A 22,300-nucleotide genomic window follows, 5' to 3' on the forward strand; every position below is an offset into this window, starting at 1 on the left:
CCTGCGAACCAGACACTTGCGGTTCGATTCCCAGTCAGGGCACATGCCTGGGTTGCAGGCCAGTTCCTAGCAGGGGACGCAGGACGCACGAATGGCAACCATACATTGATGTTTCTCTCCCTCTCTCCTTCCCTTCCCCTCTAAAGATAAATAAAATCTTTTAAAAAAGTATATGCCTTAACCCAAAACAGTGCTTGTTCTAGAAACTAACAGGGTTAGAGTTGGATTTGCCTGCTGTCTGAACATCCACACTTGGGAATGTGCTCCTGTTAGTAGGTTGTGCATTTTCCTCTTTTATTCCTCCTTCTTCCTTTATAGGAGATTGAAATTAATGCCCTGTGACCTGCTTAGTCAGTTTGAGGGCATTCTTTTTTGTTTTGAACTTGGACTTTTCTTCCTCTGGGCACGAGCCAGTGCTAAAGCCGAGAGTCACGACTCGGCCTTGCGTCTGGGTGTTCCATCACGTTCTGGCTCTGACTGCTCCCCAATCCACGCGACAGACACAACGCATGGTGACGGGGTTTCGTCACCATTTCTCGGGATGATGCTGATGTGCTGCTGATGACATCTGCTTGCATGAACTCAGAAGTCGACTCATTCTGGATGATTCCAGGTGTGAGTGGGCCGTGTAGCTCCAGCTCATCCTCACCTCACGCACGCGGGTTTGACGCATCTCTCCAAAGTGGTCATTGCAACCGGTTTTCTGCACCTCAGTCCTAGATTTTTCCTGTTTAAACTTACTGTTCTGAAAAAAAAAAAAAAAAGCAAAGCCCACCTGCCCCATGCACAGTATGCATGGTTTATAGGGGTCTTTTACGAGTCAGAGACACTGTCCCTGGGTCTCAAAATGAGGTTGGGCCCTCCTGCTGCAAACTGTCATCTCAATCAGTTCTTTACAATTTTAGCAAAGCTGCAATCATGTTTGTATAGTTAAATAGCTAATTATTTGTCTGCTGTATTTCTCCACAAAGTGCCGTCTTTTAACAAAATTTCAAATAAGTCATTTAATTATCCAGAGATACTCCATTTGTAATTTTTTTACAGTTTCTATTCAGTGTTACTCTGTATTGTTTTGAGGTGCACAGTATAGTAGATTAGACAATCATATTTCACAGGGCAGCCCCCCGATATTTCCTGTACCCACCTGGCCCCATACGTAGTTATTACAGTGTTATTGACTGTATTCCCCGTGCTGTCCTTTACATCCCCGTGACTATTCTGTAACTACCAATTCACACTTCGTAATTCCACACCCTTTTCACCCCACCCAGCAGCCCCCCTCCCCTCTGACAATCGTCAGTCTGAAGAATAGTGTCTTTTTAAAAATTACTTTATGAAACACAGGGTCTGAAAAAGTACTTAGACTATAGTTGGTGCTCAAAAAGATTTCTTGAATAATTACCATTACTACTAATAATATACCATTAATATCACTGCTAGTAGTAGATATTTGTAGCGTTCCCAACAGTTTGCAAAGCACTGCACATTCACTCATCATGGAGAGACCTTACGAACACAGTGCTGAGGGCGGAGGAAGCAGTACAGACTCTGCTTCCATGCATTTGAGACAGTTGTGCAGTATGTCGCTCGGCACCGGGCAGACTGTAAGGATCCGTCTACAACTAAGCACAGGTAATGAACACCTGAGCGAGCCTGGGGAGGCGAGGAGAAGAGTGGTGTGAAGATTGAATTGAGGAGCTTAGCAAAGTTAAGCAGGAGTGAGACCTCACAGAACTTAAGGGAATTAGGACCCTGGGAACAGAGAAGTATGATTATTTCAACTCGGATCTAAGGCCACAAAGGGAAAGAAGGGGGAGATTTTCTAGACTGAATTTTGGAAAAATCTAAAGTAATTATTTGTACCATGTTTCAAGTGCATTCGCTTTCTCAGATGTGGGATTCTTGACCCAACATCACCACACTCCCCCAAACCACTGTTCTTCTACTCCTCTTCCTCCTCTCTGTCTTCTCCAGCTCCTGGACTCCCAGAACAGCTTTACCATAGACACGATTATTCATGTGGCAACACGGGGGAATCTCAAAGCATAATCGTGCTAAGTGAAAACAGCCAGGCTCAAATGGCTGCATACTAAATGGTGGCATCTGCATGCCATTCTGGAAAGGTGAAACTATGGGGCCAGAAGTCAGATCAGCGGTTGCCAGGGACTGGAGCCGGAGGAGAGGGCTTACTACAGAAAGAGAACATCTTGGAATGATGAAAATGTCTAAATCTTGACCATGACGGTGGCTACACAATTATAATAATGACAGGCTAGGGCTGCCATGACAAAATACCACTGACCGGGTGTTATTTCTGTTTAGAAACCTAAACAGAAGTTTAGGTTTCTCTTTGCTTGGAAGTCCAAGATCAAGGTGTTGGCAGGGGTGGCTCCTCCTGAGGCTGCTTTTCTTGGTTGCAGATGGCCACCTTCTTGCTGTGTCCTCACACAGCCTTTCCTCTGAGCGAGCACTCTCCTGGTATCTCCTCTTCTTCTTCTAAGCACACTGGTCCTATTGGATTCAAGTCCTACTCATTATGACCTCGTATATCTGTGATTGCCTCCTGAGAGGCCCTGTCTCCAAACAGCGTCGTGTTGAGGGTTGGAACTTTGGGAACACACAACTTAGTCCATAATGATAAGTGTGCAATAAAATTTCAAAGAATTATGTACCTTAAAAGGGTGACTATTACTCTATGTTAATTATACCACAATAAACAAAAAAAATAATTATCCATTTATGTAAAAATTGTATTGTACAGTGCAGTGGCTGGCTAGCTCGGTTGGTCAGAGTATGGTTCTGATAAAAACTGTGCTGTCCATGTAAACACAGAAAAAAACACACATTTCTAGGAGTATGCAGAAAAATAGCATGTTTATTTCTGTGCTCCTCATTTCTTTAATGAGGGAAGAAAGACTAGGCACCTCGCTGACTGCGGTGGTACTGAATGAGTTAAACGTGCCCTCGGAGTCCCATTGTTTCTGATTCTGTAACATGGTTAAGTAAATAGAACAGTTCAGGGCAGAGAGTTCTTGCGGAAGAAGGCTGCAGATGTAGGCTGCATAAGGAGTCCGCGGGGAGTTTGGGCTGCAACAGCAGATGGGAAATGCTGTAGAAATGGGTGGCAGCCAAATTCCTATTTTCTGGGCAACTTTTTTGGGGGCTAGCTGAGGTCAAACTTGAAATAACTTAGGACAGATTTGGGGCCAAGCAGTCTGGTGTTGTGGAAAGTGTAGGGCCTTGAGTTAAATCATGGATTTAGATAGGCAGACACGGGTTTCAACATTGGGTTCTCTGTGTATTGCTTTGGAAAAGTCATTTCATCACTCTGGATCTTTATCTCCTCATCTGGAAAATGGGCTAATCAATGCTAGCATGCTGGGTTGCCACAAAGATTTGAAATAAAGAGTGTGAAAGCCCAGTCCGGGAAGCTAGCACTTGGTAGGTACCAAGTGGTCTGTAGTATTTAATGCTGAGCATGCTCAGGCCTATGGGGTCACAGGCCTCTGCTGTGCTCTAGTAGCCTGGGGAGCTGCTTCGGGGACCAGTTGCTAAGTCTAAGGAATGAGGGAAGACTGCCCCATCCCACTCCCAACCCCAGAGCTACTTTCTGGAACTCGCTATTAAAATTATTTCCTTTATTATGCCCTGGCTAGTGTGGCTCAGGGGATTGAGTGTTGGCCTACAAACCGAAAGGTAGCAGATTCAACTCCCAGTCAGGGCACACGCCTGGGTTTCAGTCCAGGTCCCCAGTAGGAAGTGTGTGACAATCAACCAATCGCACATGGATGTTTTTCTCTCACTCTTTGTCCCTCCCTTTCCCTCTCTCTAAAAATAAATAAATAAAATCTTAAAAAAATATTCCCCTTATTATGACAAATTTAGTACCTATGGAGCTGTGGATTTATCTTCACTTACCCACGAGTATTTGGCCTCTGAGCTAGAAAGAAAAGGTATTTCTTCTATCCTAATTGGGGTTTCCACAGGATCCCCCAGGCCAGATAACAGTAGCACAATTACAGGGTGGGTAATCTAATGGGAGAGTGTTGATTAGTGAGTCCATCCCTTAGTGTGGTGGGAAATGCTCTGTGTTAGAACATAGCCTGGGCCATTGATCCAGAATTCTTCCCCCCTAAGCAGTTGATGTAAAGTAAACGTTCCTCTTTGGGTTTCATTTTCTAATTCTATGAAGGGAGGATGTCGAGTTCAAGGGCCTTTAAGGCCCTTTCCAATGAGGATATTCTAATATTCTATGGTTTGGAATTGCAGAAGGGCCTTAATTAATCAACTGATTTCCTCAAAGCTGGACGTAACATTCAGTCTGTGCTGAGCCTTGGGCTGTGCTCTGGGGCGTCAGGGATGAACGAGGCAGACGCGGGCCTTTCCCAGTCTGAGTTGTCCCTCCATGGCAATACTACCTGTCCGAGGTCAATTTCCTCTTTACACTCTATCGGGGACATAGAAGGCATGTTAATTCCATTCGTGGGAGGGCCAAAGCTGGGAATGTTGGCATTGTGGAATCTGAATCTTACAGAATCAGGTTAAACAACAAAATAAATACTCAAGATAACTACATAAGATACAATCAGAACAAATAGAAGGCAAGTCCTTAACTCAGATTTAAAATACACTAAACTGACAGGTGCAGGAGAAGACCCACAGGGTGTAAGCATCTGACCTGTCCTTCTGGTCAGCCAACAGGGATTGCATAGCTGCAAAGGGACATTAGTCACGACGTTGGAAAAGATGGAGTCTCTCCTAAGATCTCTCCGCCTGACCGTGTTCTAACACCAGTGACGTGGCCCAGAACTGGTGACGTCATCTCTCCTGCTCAGCACTTTCCCCTTCCTGTCTTCCCATTTTCTCCTTTGAGAGCGGGGTGTGCCTTATTGAACATTGAATCCAGTCCTGTATCTATCCAGAGTCCGTAGTTCTTTGAGTTGCACGTGATAGGCACTTAATAAAATACAAATAATCACCGACTTTATAGCAGTCCACATGAGAATAGACCAGGAGCTTTCATTGATTGGACTTAACCACATGATGGAGCTGCCAGGAAATGCCAGGCTCATCCTGGGCTGGGTTAACAGAAGTGCACGGTGGGCTGTAAGAGAACTTGGTACTCTGTGTCGGGCAGACACGTTCAGCAAACACTGTGTCCCCTTCTGGAATCACACGTAATGAGAGCTATCAGAATTGGAGACTGCCCAAAGGAGAGCCAACGAATGGATGGCACTATCGCAAAGTGGTTAAGACCTTCCACTTGGATCCACACAGATTCACACCGTGATACTGTGGGACCCTGAGGAGTTCCTTAGCCTGCCACGCTCTGCTTTCTCCCCTGTGGAGGGGAAGTAGTCAACAGCACCTATCTCACGGAGTCATGGCAAGGACAGTGATGAGCATGATAAATTGAGATTTACATTTGAAGGAATTAGAGTTGTTTAGCCAGAAAATTGAAACACTCAGGAGTGAGACTGTGCTGTCAGGGAAGTGAGTGGGAGGTGATATCTATTTTTAGATATTTGAACAACTGCTGTCAGAAAGAGGTATTGGGCTTATTTGGGGTAAATTCACGTGGAATTAGAATTGTTACCGGGATGGGGACTTGGCCCTGAGCGGGTTGGCCCAGGGCCAGCCTATAGTGTGTGGGTTCTTGATTTCATACAGGAAAGACTTCACCTCGTGAGTCTAGACACTTTTTAGAGGACATTTGTTAAAGCCGGAGACAGTGAAACCAGGAAGGGCTTGGGACACTAGGGAAAATGAGACTAGGCTGGGCTGCTCTGGCTCAGTAAGAAGTCAGAGAAAAGGGGACCTTGGGGACAGCATGGGGGGGTTAGCCTGGGACAAACCCCTGCTATCTGTTGCTGCCCTGGTGGCCAGCCTTGTGGGGTCCCTTAAAGTTTGGGAGATGGGTGCCCGTGGGGGAGGGGAGGGGAGAGGGGGAAGGAGAAGATGTGGGTGTGCTCCTGGGAGGGAGAGAGCATGTGTAGACCTTCATTCTGAGGGATTTGAAAAGTTGGGCATTTGGGGGAGGTCTTAGGGGAAGATCTCAATAGAATATTCATCAGTTTTATGCTGATGCACCAAAATGGGATGTATGCCCTTAACCTCATCTGTCCTTGGGTGTGCTTGGCCAGTGGCACTAATTGGGTTTCTGCTCTCTGTCTCCCTACGTGCAGTGGTTTAAGCTATGTGCCCCCCGGAGGAGAAGTGCAAACTATTGACTCTTAAGTTCCCTGGTTTAGGGGAGATAGGATTTGCTAGAGGGCTGCAAACTGCTTATTTAACTATCTGTCTCCACCTCCCTGTTGGGCTTTCTTGTCTCAGAATTAGGTCAAAAAGTAGGATTTGACAAGACGATATTATTGCCTCAACACATGGCAGAAATTCTGACAATCAGCATTGTTTAAAAATGGAATTCAAGATGACAGAGAGTGTTCAAGCAGATGCTGATGTTTGTTCGCCACTTAGTGCATTAGAGGAGAGCCCTGCATGGCGAGCAGGTTTGAGCTCTCAGGAGTGCTCAGACTTGGCTGTGCCTGCAAATCATCTGGGGGTAGACTACGCTCAAGGGTCTCTCTATAAGCACCTGAGCTGGTTCTTAAAAAACCTGTCTAACACTGGCAATTTAGATCCAGTGCACTGGAGGATGGGTCCCCTTTTATCTGTATTAGGCTCTGGTGGGATTCTGGTGGGAAGGAGCTTCAAGCAAGGCAGACAAAACATATTTTGGAGATAGTTAGAGTTGTTAAGGAGGAAAAAACCACAGGCCCCAAAATGGCGTCACTCGTGCTAAAAGCCCATGATATCAAACCTAGCTTTAATACCAGACCTAACTGGCATTTCAACCTTTACCAGAAATGTGATCTTAACCAACCAGTCTGGAATTTTCCGGTCAAGCACAAGGAAGGTCATCTGTCACATGGGCCCTCTATCTCCCAAAGAAAAAAGAGACAGCCTGCATGATAAAAACCCTTCCCTGTCTCTTCCCCCACAAAAGGTGGTGTCCCAGGATCAAAAAGAATCCCTTGTTTCCTTTCAACAGTTCCCTGCCCCTCTCTCTTCCTAGAAAAACCTTCCATTTGTGCAACACTTCAAGCACTCTCCCATTTGCCAGGCGGGATGCTGCCTGATTCATTAATTGCTTAATAAATCCAATGAGATCTTCAGATTTACTCAATTGAATTTTTAAAGATTATTTATTTATTTATTTAGAGAGACGGGAAGGGAGGGAGAAAGAGAGGGAAAGAAACCCCAATGTGTGAGAGATAACATCAATTGGTTGCCTCTTGCACACCCCCAACTGGGGGCCTGGCCCCCAAAACCCAGACATGTGCCCCGACTGGAAATCGAACCAGAGGCCTTTTGGTTCGCAGGCCAGCACCCAATCCATTGAGCCACATTAGCCAGGGCTGAATTCTGTTTTTTAACAGATTGGAGGTGTTAAGTGCAAGAGTAGTTGGGAGTCTAACTGGAAAAAAGTGAGGGCCAGTTTGTGGAGAGCTTCAGATGCTACTTCTGGGCGTTTGGAAGTCACCAAGCAAGGTTCCATGATAAACGTAGTCCAAAGGTAGTTACAAAAACTTCTCATTCTGGAAGGGCAAGCTAAATGATGAATAAAGGCAATTCCAGACTCAGTGTGCCTTTCCTTTCAGAGTTCCCCACCTTGGAACCTGTGACTTTAATCTTCACCTTCCATTTGCTTCATTCCAAAGCTACTGTTAGTTAGACAACGTGCAGTGATTGGCCGATCCTCGTACAATGCAAAGGAGGGCTTTCACTTACTCAGCTCTCCCAGGTGGCAACGGGGGCACTCACGAGTCTGCTCGACTGAGAAGCAGCAGTTTCAAGATCACGGTCTTGAGGACCTCAGAGGCGCCAGGGGCTGGAAGTCGAATTCAGAGTTTTCATCTTCAGGGACAGGTTTCCCCTAAGTCCAACCCACTGAATTCCTTAATGTCAGCACTTTTGTTCTTATCTCTAGGCAATTCTTAAATCAATCAGTTGCAACTGTGAGCTCTGCTGCAGTAGAACACCCCGTAACAGAAGGGGAAAGGAGGCCACCAGGGAGACGCAGCAGGGGGTTCTGAGACAGCACGACCAGGGACTGCGACTGATCACGTGGACCAGGACCCATGGAAGTCTTAAAAAAAAAAAGTCTGAAACCCAAGCCTACTCCCGAATCCTCAGAGAGTCCATGACACATCAACGTACAAGACATGAGGCAAATACTGTCCTTACACAGTGTTCCTTCTAATATCTGCCCACAGCCTGAGGCACTGTTCCTGAAAATAACTTCCTGTGGGAATACATCACAGGAGCTGGGAAAGACTGTGGGGCTTGTCAGACGCTGTAGGTTTCCAGGCTTGCTCTTCTTTCTTAGCTGCGGGGTTTGGGGCCGGTGAGTTCCATCACCTGCAGAGTGAGTATGGAGATGCCAACCTTGCAGGGTGCTGAGACCCTGGAGTGTGAGACCCCTGTGATCATTCTCTGAGTGGGGTAAATGCAGATTGAGCTTGTGATGGTCTGCACTGCAACCTGGCTCTCTGGCTTGGCTACCACACGGTTGCCTTGGTCCTAGCTTTGTGCCTTCATTGAAGAGAAACACTATTTTCTAGGGTTGCCTTTGCAATTTCAGGAACATTTCCAGCCAAATAGCTCTAGATTTGCATCTTTTCAGGGAAGGCACTATAATAATGTGCTGAAAAGTTTGGGAGTTGGTGTCCTAGGGCTGCCTTAACCCAGTACCTAAAACTGGGTGTCTGAAAACAGCAGAAATGTATTGCCTTGTGGTTCTGGAGGCCAGAAGTCTGAAGTCAGGGTATCGGCAGGCCATGGTCTCTCTGACGGCTCTAGGGAAGAATCCCTCTTCATCTCTACTGACTTCGGGGCTTGCTCTCAGTCCTTGATATTCTCCGTCTTACAGATGCCTCAGTCCAGTGCCATGAGTGTCTTCCCCCTGTACATCTCCATCTCATCCTCCCTCCGTGCATGTCCATCCCTGTGTCTGTGTCCAAATTTCCCCTTTTTATAAGGATGCCAGTCATGGAGGATTAGGACCACCCTAATGACCTTATTTTAACTCGATTACCTTTGTAGAGACCCAAAGTCCACATACGGTCCCATTTGGAGGTACTGGGGATTAGGACCTCAACGTATCTTGTCAGGGGTGTGCAGTTCCATCTGCAGCAAGAGTTATACAGACCTGGGTTCATTGCCCTGCGCTAGACATGATCTTGGTCAAGTTATTCACCTCTCTATACTTCAATTTCCTCATTTCTAAAATAAGGACTATGTTATTGGCCACTCACAGGGGTGTTATGAGATTAAAAGGAGATAGTTTTTGCTAAGTACCTGGCAAATGATGAAGAAGGGCATTTTTATAGATATATTACTCTCTTTTTTCTCTCTCTCTCTTCTTTTTCCTTCTTCCCTCCCTCCCTCCTTCCTCCCTCTGCTTGTCTTTCCAAAGCCCCATGAAGGGATGGGTCCTTTACACAAGAGAGGCTGGGAAAGTGAGTATCTGATATGTGGGGTATGGGTGGGAAATGATCACCAAGCAGGCAAGGAAGTGTCATCCAGGCCTGGGTAGCCAATGCCTTTCCTACACACCCTTCTATTTGCATTTCCGCAGTAGGACTCAGGCTTTCTCTGATATTTGCATACATAGGTGATCAGGTACGTGTTGACTAAAGGTGGGTGGTAGTACCTGCAGACTCGAGGCCTCCTCTATGACTTCTCCCGAGTCCTATGGTGCTCCATGCTCCCGGCAGAGAGGCTCTCTGCATTCCCAGTGGGACAGCAGGACCCCCAAGTTCACCCCAGACATTGTGTCAGCCCAGAGCCTGACACTGACTTCCAGGAACAGAGAATTTCTTGGCCTTTTGATGCATAAACAAAGCTTTTATTCAGTGTCCCCCACAGGGTTCAGTGTCCCCACAATGTCCCCGATGCAGAATGGAACCAGCCTTCTCAGTAGCATTGCTTGGGACCACAGGCCTGCGTTGGGGTCCTTGCCAGACCTGAATGTATGTTTGAATCCGGTAGTGTGCCAATGTAGCCCCCTGGATGAGAGTCGACTCTGCATCTGCCACACTCACTTTGGACCCAGCTTCGCTTTTTTCTAGCTGTGTAAACTTGGACAAATTCCTTCCCAGCCTTAGTCTCGGTATATATAAAATAGGGATAATAACGTTCCCATCATAGGGCTGTCATGAGTATTAGGTGAGGCGAGGTACACACCGACCCTTGTCCCCATGTGTCCTGTCAGTGAGCCCCGGGTGGCTGCAGGGGTACAGCCTGGCAGGTGTGCCTCCGACCCTGTGGAGGAGGGTGAGCTCCCAGCTGGGTCACCGTCACTGCTTTTACTATTAACATTATCCTTCAGCATCTGACTTTCCCTTCAGAAGCACGAGTATTGCTGAGAAAGCCTCCAACTTCCCTGGAGGCAGGGCTGGTTAGAATGCCCTGGGGTAACCTCATCGCCACTTTCCTGCCCAGCGTCCCAAGCAGAGGTAGAGCAGAAGGAACTTGGGTGGGATCTCATGCCTGAAGACTCTGGTAGTTTTTATGGTTTTTCTTACACAGGCTGGGGGAGGGGCTGAGGTACCCAGTGAACTGAACAGGAAAGGCCAGAGCCGGAAGAAAGGTATGCTCTGAAAAAAAAAACAATGACCTTCAGCCTTTCTGAAGCCCTGAGCCTGAATACTAAATGTCTGGGAGCATACAGACACTTTGGGTTTGTCATAAAACCAACGCCTAGTGTGATAATAGTATTGTAGTTAAGATGGACTTGGATGGGTAAGTATGTAAAGGTGAAAATCTCTCCCCAACTCCTGGTCCCAGGGCCAGACCTGCCACAACAGACTCTTGATAATGGGAGCTGAGCATTTGTGTTTTTGACAGGCTCCCTGGGGCTTCTGTTTAGCGCCCTCATTGGTTGATTTTTGGGATGCGTTGACTTTCTGCAAACTCACCTCCCTTGCTTAAATGTCCTCCCAATGTGACGTAGAAGTGCAGGCTTTCTTCTGATTTCTAATACCAGTTATCACGTGGGTAGCATTTCATTGCAGCTGAAGGAACTCTGGTTTGGGATCAGGAGGCCTCAAGTCTAATCATCATTTTCTTTCAGTTGCTCTGTGGGAATTGGACTAATCATGGAACTGCTTTCTCAGAGAGAGTGGCTGCTCCTTAAACTACTTTATAGTCATCACAGGGTCCGTGTAACAGCAGGGCAACCACAACCCTCCCTTACATAAGAAGTGACAAAATTTCCCTTTTCCTTAGATTTTTCGATGCTTTCTAATTCCTCTAGGCAGGTTGCAGAGTGCCCAGTTTTCCTTATCTTGAACTTAGCTGTCACTTGCTCAGTAAAAAACCATAAGGAAAATGCACATTTACATGTGGCCACATAGGCAGGCAAACATCTCTTCTCTCTCTCTCTCACACACACACACACACACACACACACACACACACACACATCTTTAATCACACAGCCAGACCAGATGGCCATAAGCGCCAAGATACTTTACATGTAGGCAATCTCCTTAGACCCCTACTCAGAGCTTACACTCTTATTTTTAGTGTAATTCTAACAACTTGGCTTCTCTAACTTCCAAGCCTCATGTAGTATAGAAGCAGCAACAGACAGAACACATATGGGATCCAATTGGTAGCTATGCAGAAAGCATCGGAAGCCAAGCTCTGAATGCCCAGCAACAAGGCAGGAAAAAAGAAAAACATTTTAACAGAGCAATCTGGAGCCACTGAATTTAGGGATAAATAATTGTTGCGGCCTCCATGGCTCCTGGCTTCCTGTGACACAGCACAGTCTGGTCCCTTCTGCTTTTGAGTGGGACTGAGTCATCAGGGAGGCTAAATTAAGTTCTGTCTTTTCTGTTTGGAACAAATGGACGTGGACACTCTAGCAAAGAAAGATTTCTGTCTAAAAGAATAAAAACTTTCAAGCAAGATTTGGCTTCTGAGAATCATAGAGCTGGCAAGCATCACCATGATGACAAAATTATAACTTATCGAGGAGGTATTTGGCAATGACTTTCTCCACTGAGCTGACCAGCCAGAGGTGGCCTTCTGCTGCCCACTGGTTGAATGCAGTTGGGGACCTAGGCAGAAGGAGGTCTTTTTGCCATTCCAGCATTAGATGGATCTGAGTAGTCTTTCCAGAATTGTAGAGAAAGAAGTTAGAGGTAAAGGAGATGATTCATCAGTTGCCACAATTAGCACACATCCAAACACTCTTCCTACGTCCCCCTTTCAGGTAAGTACCTGTATTTTCCACTGCGTCTCCCACGTTCCTTCCCCATTTCATGAGCTCCATCCTGCCCCACCTTGTGGGCCCAGACCCATTCCTAGTACAAAGTCTAGCTTGGCGCCATCTCTTCCAAAAAGCTACTTGAAACCTTCAGTTGAAACTGATATCTCTTCTGAACTCCCTTGGGATGTTACCGATCTCTCTCATTGTCTGTATCGTATTGTATTACAGGTTTTTATCTGTCTTTTTTTCTTCTTTACGTTGTGGCTTCTTTCTCTTACTAACCTGTAAATTGGCTGAGGGCAGAGTCTGCATTTGATTCCTTTCTCTGTCTCCAGCAGCACCTGACATAGCATCTTACACGTAATGGGTGTTTGATAGATGCTGATGGAATGGCTACATGAATGAATGGAGGCAGCCAGTCATTTGTCTTTTGCATTTGCCGAAGCTACATTGTTGACGTGGAGAACTGGGGACTCTCAGGGAAACCTGAATGTACAGGTGGAGGCACTGATGTGGAAAATGAGCACTCTGCTTCTTTCCCCCTTAGGGCAGTCACAACTTCCCCTCTTCTGTAAGTGTGGGGCCCAAGAATGACGTCCTCTCCAAATGAAGAGCAAGTCCTGGAACACCCCAGTGTGGCATTGCACTTAACAGCAGCAGCAGCAGAGCACATTTGCTCGACACTCTGTGCTTCACTGGTTCTTAACACAAAGCAGTCTAATGATACCTTATATTTGTGCAGCATGTCAAGTTTTCAAAGCTTTAACATGCACAATAATTTTAGGTAGGGCCATTGTTATCACTCTTGCTTCTCAGATGAAGATTCTGAAACTCACTGAACTAATGTAAAATGCGCAAGGTTTTATGCGAAGTAGCAGGACAGGGGTCATTTTCGCTCATGCTCAGTGATACACCCAAGCCAAGAGAACACAGAGGAATTGCTAATGCGAGCCTTTCGTGTCTGCAGCCCAGGTGTTCTTTTGCATCTTCCAACTCCCACCGTCAGCATGCATTCTATCACTCCTGTTGCATTTCCTGCTTTGTGTTGTTAGTTTATTTTTTTCACTCAGCAGAAATGCGATGGCTCATTTTAACTGTGAACTTGGCTAGGCCATGCTACCCAGATGTTTCACCAAACCTCAGTGTATGTGTTGCTGTGAAGGTATTTTTTTTAGATGAGATTAACATTTAAATGAGTAGGCCTGCGAAAAGCAGACTACCCTCCATAATGTGGGTGGGCCTCATCATATCAGTTGCAGGGCTTAAGATAATAAGACTGAGGGAACAGTGCTTCCAGAAGCCTTTAGACTTGAAGTACAACATAACCTTTTCTCTGGGTCTCCAGTCAGCCTGCCTGTCCTGCAGATTTTGAACTTGCCAGACTCCACAATTATGTAAATAAATTCCTTAGAATAAAACAAATTCTCCCCCTCTCTCTTTCTGTATGTGTGTGTGTGTGTGTATACACACACTCTCTTGGTTCTGTTTCTCTGGAGAACCCTGACTAATGCAGAGAGCTTCGAATTTATTAGGGTAATTAGTTTTATAAGTGTATTTACACTTAACATATAAGAACTCAATAAATTCACAATGATATTAAACTTTTCTAAAATGAAAGAAAAACAGAAATCTCCCCACCAAGAAACAAGCAAACTGAAAACTTCAACAAACAAACAAACAAACAAACAAAACCCTGGACACCATTGAAGGTTGTTACTAGGCTTTCAGGTCCTCACTCTGACAATTGACCATTAAGAGGAAAGAGTTAAGCATTTATTCGGTTCTTCCTATGTAAACTGCACTGAAAGTTACTAAGCTCTAGTTTGAGAGACGCTCTTCTCTATAAAAGAATTCCAGCCAATGAACGCAGGAGAAATGATAGAGCTGGACCGCTTTTCTAACTTCCGATGCAACAATTCAGGCAATGACCAACAGTCTTCTCAATGGGTGAAACCATTGAGAAGAAAGGTTGGTAAAGAACCTTCACCATGGCTTAATCATGCTGACCTCTTCTGAATCCACTCTGAAAATTTGGGTGTATTACATGGAATCACCGATCTGAGCAATGCAACCCTAAGCCAGTTATAAACTTCTAGAGTTCGGTTAATGGCTTTAACAACTGTCTGCAGTTGGTTGTGTGTATTTTTTGGAGTCATACAGCTTTGAAATTTACCAGTTAGTTGCGTCATCCTCAGCCTCTGAAGTAGAGCGGGAGACCTCCAGGAAGGTACTTGGAAAGCCTGGATTCTGGTACCGACCATGTCAGCTGGGCCCCTGAGCGGGGTGCTTCTCCTTTGCTGTTGCATTAGGCCTAGGGACCAATAGGGCACAGGGGCCCTGTCTAGCTTTGGGACCTTATGACTTTGTAAGTCAGCATGAAATCCACCTCTGTGAGCCGTGTGGTGAGAACAGGGACCACCGCTCATGTTCCCTGAAGAATCATTTTAACTCTGGCATGAACACTTGACATTTTTGAGGATGGAAAAATACAGAAAGGAGAACATATGATACAGTCGCAGCGCGAGGCTGAGAAGTGAGCCAAATCTGCCGTATCGTCTCCCAGGAGCAGAGGAGGAGAAAACCAGTTTGGGCTATGCGTTCTCTCCTGCTCTGAGCGCCTTTCAAGCAGCGGGGCAGCCATGGTGTGGAATGTCATGTCATGAGGGCACAGGGTTACATTAGGTAGCGTCCTATGCAAATCCACTGATTTTATTCAGAAAGTGAAGAAGGTACCATCTTATACCCACACTATGATGATGAATATGTAAAGTATACATAAAACTGGCATAAAATGCAACTGAACAGTATAGTGATTATCTCTGGGCAATGGTGTATGAGTGATTCCTATTTTCTTCTCCATACTTTGTTCAAAGTTTTCCCAGTGAATAGGAATTCCTTTTTATGATCAGAAAAACATTAATGAATAGTAATAAAAAAAAAACCAAGCATGTAATTATGCTAAATGTTATTGGAAATCCCTTTGGGTAGTTAAAATCATCATCATTTCTTTCTTTTCTTTTTCAGAGTTTTCAAGTTTACCTTAACAAAAATATATTAAGTTTAGGAGAAAAAGCAATCCAAAATTTGCCTACTACCACAAATTCATTCTCTCCCTTTTCCTTTTTAATCAAACCCTGATTTTTTGTGGGGGGAGGGGTTGAATATCAATGTGCCAGTAAAATTTTGCATCTTCCAGGCTTCCTCGCAGACGAGGTTAGAGTAGACATTTGGTTATGTTCTAGCCAATGATATACGGGTAGCTAACTTGATTGGCATGTGCCGGTTTGCCCCGCCCCCACCCCTTATTCTTCTCCCTGCCTGGAATTCAGGTGCAAGGTTTGGAGCTGCAGCAGACTCTTTTTTTTTAAAAGATTATTTATCTTTAGAGGGGAAGGGAAGGAGAGAGGGAGAGAAACATCAATGTATGGTTGCCTTTCATGCATCCCCTGCTGGGAACTGGCCTGCAGGGAACTGGCCTGCAACCCCGGTATGTGCCCTGACTGGGAATCGAATCTCGATTGTCTGGTTCGCAGGCCCATGCTCAATCCACTGAGCTACACCAGCCAGGGCTGCAGCAGACTCTTGTAGTGAGAAGACATCCTCAAAGATAGAAATTATGACATAAAGCTGAAAGAGCAGAAATAAAAGTGCCAGGGACACTGGGGACATTGGGCAGTCACTTTATCTGGCTGAATTATCTCCCTTTCCACTTCGGGTTGCAGGAGACAGAACAAAGTCCCATCGTGCTTTGGCCATTGTATTGGTGTGTTGTTAGTCACAGCTAAGCACAATGTCTAACGAACACACCCACTTAAAAAGAAACCAAAAAAACCCAACTTTTTCATTCCTAATCACTGCAACCATCTCAAAACAAGGTTTTAGGGGAAGTCAATTGAAATTTACTTAGGATGGAAATAAAAGGCAATGTTCTACTAAAAATGAAGGATGGTCTCCCGGGCTCTGATGCATTGAATCTGTTCCACATTGCTGACGTTCCAGGCACGGTGGTAAATTCATTATTTCTGCAACTGGGGACAATAAGTTTGTTAATATACCCCAGCAACTAGGAAACCAGTGCCTCACCATATGCCTGAACTGAAACCATTTGTCACGGTTTACGCTCCTTCCAAAGAGCACAAAAACAGACCTTGATTTGAAGAAGCACCAACTTGGGGACAGTTGTTTGAAATGTCAGATGGAAAATATGTTAGAAAACGGGGGGTGTGCATGCCTCCCATGCTAGCAAAAGACTCAGCCCTCTGTTGAGCTTCCTTTTGCAGCTCCCTGATCAACAATGCCCCCACCATAGGCAGTTTTTCAGAGCAAATCCTGTCGTCACTGATTGCTTCACTCTAAGGGGTCAAGGTGGGAAGAGAGGTGAAAGGTCAGGAAAAAGGAAGGGTCAAAAATTCCAGAGCCAGAAAGACCTTGGAAGGTTGTGCATTAACTTCAAGACTTTCTTTCTGTAGAGGAGCTAGAGAAGCCAAATACCTCCCAGGAGGTAGCGAGGAGGTCACAATTAGCAGCTGGAGTGGGAGCCTCCTGGCTGTGGGGTGAGGGCAAATGTAGGATAAGGAATGTGAATGAGAAGCACATCTGGAGTGTAAGATCTCAGAGACATGGGCTGTACCAAGTCAAGGAGAGACCTGCAGGCATTACTGGTGGTCTCCATACAGGAAAGAGTATAGAGGCAACGAGGGTGACTGGGGTAGTGCTAGAGAGGCCAAAGGACTCATTTCTGTTGGCCGGGTTTCTCCACCCTCCTCTTCACTGTGCATCATCTCAGCTGCTGCTTCATTACACCGAATCTGCTGTGTTTTCCTAGTCCCTGTGCTTAGGGACACAGAGCAGCCCAGCCTTCTCCCTGCTGTGTCCAGGACACTTTGTCTTCACAGGGGAGTAATTCCTATTCCGCAACTGAAAGTAAAAATTCTTCCTTTTCCCAACAAAGTCATCACCAAAGGATGGAGAGTTCTTACTGTGTTCAGGCCTTTACTGGGTCCTGTGGGGAGCTGGAACCCATATACAAGACACTCATTCATTTGTGGAGGTACTTAAGATCCAGCCAGAAAAGAACTCAAAAGAAATAAGGAGATTTACAAACTAACAGAGGAACTGATCAGGGAATTCTGCCAAAACACCCTTAGCAGCACAAAGATCTAATCCTTCGTACTAAAATAACTGGGAAATAATTGCTCTTCATTTTGTAAAAATAAACTTTCTAGATCAAGTCCTTAGATGGAGTTCCCACACCCACTCATCCAGCGCAAAACCCCGGGGTCAGGTGAGGGGAATTCCTGTTACACAAAGACAAGGCCAGGAGATGGTGTGGTAGAGTGTGCAGAGCAGCCAGCTCCAAGGTGAGGTTCTGTAAGATCCATGCAATGTACATGTAATTGATAAATATATGCATAGGTTTATACATAAATACGTAACTATGAATCCGTACTGATTTAAATGCATGCATATTTAAATACATGTAAGCGTATACTTAAATATATGTACATGTTTACATATACATGCACACCCACACACAGTGAGTACTAAGATTTTCTTTGCTGAAAGGAATGCGTGCTCATAGGTGTTTGGAGACCCCTGGGTTGAAGATTGGGCTTTAGCGTCTTCCCTGCCCAAAACATGTAAAAATGGGAAAATGAGAGTACCTCTTAGGGTTGTAGCAAAGCTTCAGAAAGTATTAGACAGAGTGCTTGGTGAGTTTTCCTGCTGCTTGGCAAGCTTCCTCAGCACGCAACTCGCATCTGTCGTGGGCATAGGTATCCCCCGGACCTGGGACGAGGCCTGGGCAAAACAGGTGCTTTACGGAGACATGTTCAATGGATGGATGGCGGTCAGTCAGTATATGCAACTGCTTTCGCATTAGCGTAACTCCACCTGTGTCTGTGCTGCACGAGTCGCAGCAGTGGAGTGCAATGAAGTGATAATGGCATCGCGATTGATTTGCACCCTGTATAAAAGTAGGTAAATCATTCACAGACTCAGGTAGCCTACTTTTAGTAACACATGATTTGCAACGCACCCCACAAGTGATGGTGATTCACCAACGTATTGTCCGTTATGCATGGAGAGGATGAAACGCATGCATCTGTGGGTATGAACCAACTGCAATTACCAAACTCAATTACCCCTCGTGACCTAATCTGATTGGGTTCCTTCATGAGACCTGTTCCTATGAATCACTATATTAACACTGCTTCTTTATAAAACCCAAAAGGGGAGAAGGAGAGAAAAGCGAATGTGGCGTGTAAGAACAGAAGAGATCTAGGTTAAACAAAGGGAGACTCTCTCGACAGTGAGAGTCATTAAATTCAATCTCGCTGCCATTAAAGGAAACATTAGTTTCTGTGTCTGGATCTGCTTTCTCTCCCGAGCAGGGGTCCAATGACTGTTACCTATAGCTCTTCTCCAAAATTCTATCATGATATTAGCTTTTCTTCCTCCCCTCAGGGCACGCTATTTTTCCCTGATAAGTTTCCACGATAAGAACATGCTTATCGATGCTTCTGACAAACAGTTCAGACTCCAAATTCCTCAGCCACGTCTCTGCCACGTCTCTGCCACAGAGCCACTCTCGGGCAATGTTAAGCCCTCCCTTGGAGCAGTGTATTCATCTCTCTCTTGCTCCTTTCCTCCCCCCACCCCCCAAACCAATTCGTCATCTTTCTGGTAACTTCAGAGCTTTGCAGGCCTGTCAACTTGAGATTGCAGCTGAGGCCACCAGGTTGTATCGGTGCCAAAAGGAGAGCTGGCCTATGGCTGGTGTTTCCTGCGGTAACAGCGGAGTACAGAGAAGCCTTGAGCAAAAAATAAACATGGGCAGACTACTTCCCACTATCTTGGGAGGATGTGAAATAGCTAAGATCGTCCTTCACCCGGGAGTCACAAAGAGCTTATCTGGAACACGGAGAGCCCAACGCGGTTGAAGTCCAAATGAACTGTTACCACGGAGGAAGATAACAAATGCTCTCTTACTTTCTATAATTCAACCACTTCTGTTCTCAGGGAAGATGAAGTAATGAGGAAAAGGCTGTCCTTGATACTCCTGAGCGAGCCAGGACTGTGTCTGCCCTCCAGTTCCCAGGGGACTTCGCCCTACTGGAGGGGATTGTGTTATTTGGTGCTTCCCTGCAGGAAAGGCAGTGAGGGATGGGTCACCAACCTGTGGCCTTTCTGCGTCCAGCACACTGACTCACTCTGCCACTACACGGACCCCGGGCAGCTGTGGAATTAAAGGGCACAGGAGGGACTGAGTCAGACTCTCTGGGTCCTACTAATCAGACTCTGTCAACCTTAATATTTTATGCAAGACAGTATGCACCACTCTTGTTCCTAAAACAGGAACAGTGGTTCCCTCCCGCGGCCCCTGCACGTTTCCAGGCAGATTAAATGATGTGCCTGGGATTCAGTAAGAGGCTTTTGAAATATCTGTGGGCTCTCTGGAGGGACTTGGATTTTTTTAGGGCTAATTCTGAGCTTTTTAAAAAATTTTTAATTTTTTCCTTCAACCCCAGAGGTTTGTACTGGGGTATCATAACATCTTTTCTTTGAGCCTTATCCCTTGTGCCTTGTCATAGAACTGAGAGTTCTATATCTTTTACATATTATCAAGAAAAACAAGTAATTCTCCTCTTAAAGACATTTACACTCTACTCCATCTTTTTTATGAATTGATTTGAGAGAGAGAGAAACATCGATTTGTTGTTCCACTTATTGATACATTCATTGGTTGACTCTTGTATGTGCCCTGACCAGGGACTGAACCTGTAACCTTGATGTATTAGGACAATGCTCCACCCAACTGAGCTAGCCGGCCAGGGTTCATCCTCTTTAAAAACACAACACACGGTTACTCTGCCTGTGTGGGATCTGTATTCTAGGCCGCTCTGATAAAGCTCGCCCTTCCGGCTTTTGCCCAAAGCCCCAGTCAGCATGCCACTGTCCCAGCCAAAAGAATTACGTTACTGCCCCAAAGGGCCTTGAAATGTTGACCATCGCACCCATGTTCTGAACATCCCTCTTAGACACTGCATTAGTTTTCAGGGATTGTCCTAACAAAGCACCACCAACTGAGGGCTCAACCAGCGAGAATGTGCTGTCTCTCGGGCCTGGAGCCTTGAAGTCTGAGATGAAGGTGTTGCGGGGCCCAGTGCCTCCAAAGGCACGCGGAACGACCTGTTCTAGGTCTCCCTCCTACCTTCTGGTAGTTGCTTGGCAAGCGGTCACCTAACTCCAGGCTTCACCTGGCATTCTTCTTGCGTCTCTGTGTGTGTCTGTGACAAGATTTCCCCTTTTTATAATAAGGAGAACTAGCCATATTGGATTAGGCCCACTGTACTCCAGTACGACCACATCTGAGTGAATTGCACCAGTATTAGTCATATTTCAAAATAAGTGCTGGGGGAAAGACTTCCACGAACGGACTTTGAGGAGACACAGTTTAACCTGTAACTTCCTCCTCTTACAAATGTGTCCTGCACATGGCAGCTCTCCAACCTCGGCTTCTCCTCCACACCCAGCCTTGGGTCCCCCCAAAATGACCTGAACCTGCCTGAACCTGCCAGTCTCTGGCCTCCACGGGATGAGGGTCCCCATGACCTCCATGGTATCTGCTGACAGACCAATAGTGGTGCTCACTTAGTGGACATCCCGCCATCTGCAAGGTACTTTATGTCTGTTATTCTAAGCCTCACCAACGCGAACAATACACTCATCTTTAAGGTGAAGAAAGGGACGGAGGAAGTGAAGTGATACAGACAAACCTCACTAGCAAGGAGCAGCGGGAGGAGATTTGAGTTCAGCGTTTCCGGTGCAAAGCCCTGTCTTGGTCCACTCTACCTGGTGTCGTAGGGAATGCCGATAGACAATATTCTGGCCAAGTCACAACGATCAACTCAACTTTTCTTCTGCTGGAATCCATGGTCATTGTATTCAGAGGGGAAAAGTTATAAAGACCATTTGATTTTTTAACCGACATTATTAAGCAGCTGCCCAGACCTGTGGTTCTAGTGTGGGTGAGAGAGAGAGCGGAACAGACATGGGTTTGCTAGTCTTCTTGAACAGCTGTGGGGAAAAAAAAACAATCCGAGAACAGAAGGCCACACGTCTTCAACTGACTTTAAGTCCTGCCTCCCCCGTGGACCAGCTGTGTGGTCCTGCACAAATTCTAGCGCTTCCCTGTGCCTCCATTTCCTTATCATTAAATAGCTTTAACTGGGTCTCTCTCACAGGCCGGGGGAGGGTTCAATGAGATGGGAATAAAGAGAATCTGGCCTACAGCACACCCCTGATAACTGTCTGTTCTCTCCCTCCCTTCCCTCACTTTGGACGTGTTCTGTGTGTGTCTTTCTCACAGCATCATCCACAGTAGGTCGAACATTGCATTTGCTGTAATAAAAATTGTCCCTGGTGGGAGAACCATGAATTAAAAGTAGGCAAAGAGGGTATCCTAAGCCCATGAGGAAGCGGAAAGGAGGTGGTGTCTGAATGCTTAAAGTAACTTCTTGGTTTAGCTGCCAATCCATCGCACTAGGTTTTAAGGCATTAATTCAAAGGTCACAGCAGTGCAACTAGTCATTCCATTGGGAAATAAAGCTTTATTTCAAAAATAAGAAATAAATCCCGGCATTTAAAAATACAGGCAGGTAAGAGATAGGGCTCTAGAAAGAGCTACGAAGACAAAAAGGGAAATGGAAATAATAGGGTTTTAGTCCCGGATCTGACAAGAAATGACGAGTAAAACTACTCCGCCTTCCGTTTGCTCATTGGTAAAACCCCGGTGATTCTTTTAGATTCTCAGTGCATGTTCTGTTCAGAAAAGAGTGTTGTAAATGCTGGGTGGCTGGCTTTTGCTTGAAGAACACAAACTAAATGAAACACTGGACATGGACCAGAGGCTTAGAAAAGCTTAATACCTTTTATTCTGGCATCCATCTGAGAGTCTTTGTAGTTTCCTCCTTTAAAAAAAAAAAATCTCCCCTGACTTTATTTCTGTTTCCTTTA

General features: G+C 45.7%; 1 protein-coding gene across 1 annotated transcript in view; it reads right to left on the reverse strand.

Annotated features, from left to right (window-relative positions):
• The window catches only part of SMIM36 (small integral membrane protein 36), a 42,217-nt gene that overhangs the window by 17,342 nt on the left and 2,575 nt on the right, over window positions 1-22,300 (reverse strand). The window lies entirely within an intron of this gene.

The sequence above is a fragment of the Artibeus jamaicensis genome, unplaced genomic scaffold (assembly GCF_021234435.1).
Source record: "Artibeus jamaicensis isolate MK-2021 breed Jamaican fruit bat unplaced genomic scaffold, CSHL_Jam_final contig_1998, whole genome shotgun sequence".
In the NCBI taxonomy this organism is placed as follows: domain Eukaryota; kingdom Metazoa; phylum Chordata; class Mammalia; order Chiroptera; family Phyllostomidae; genus Artibeus; species Artibeus jamaicensis.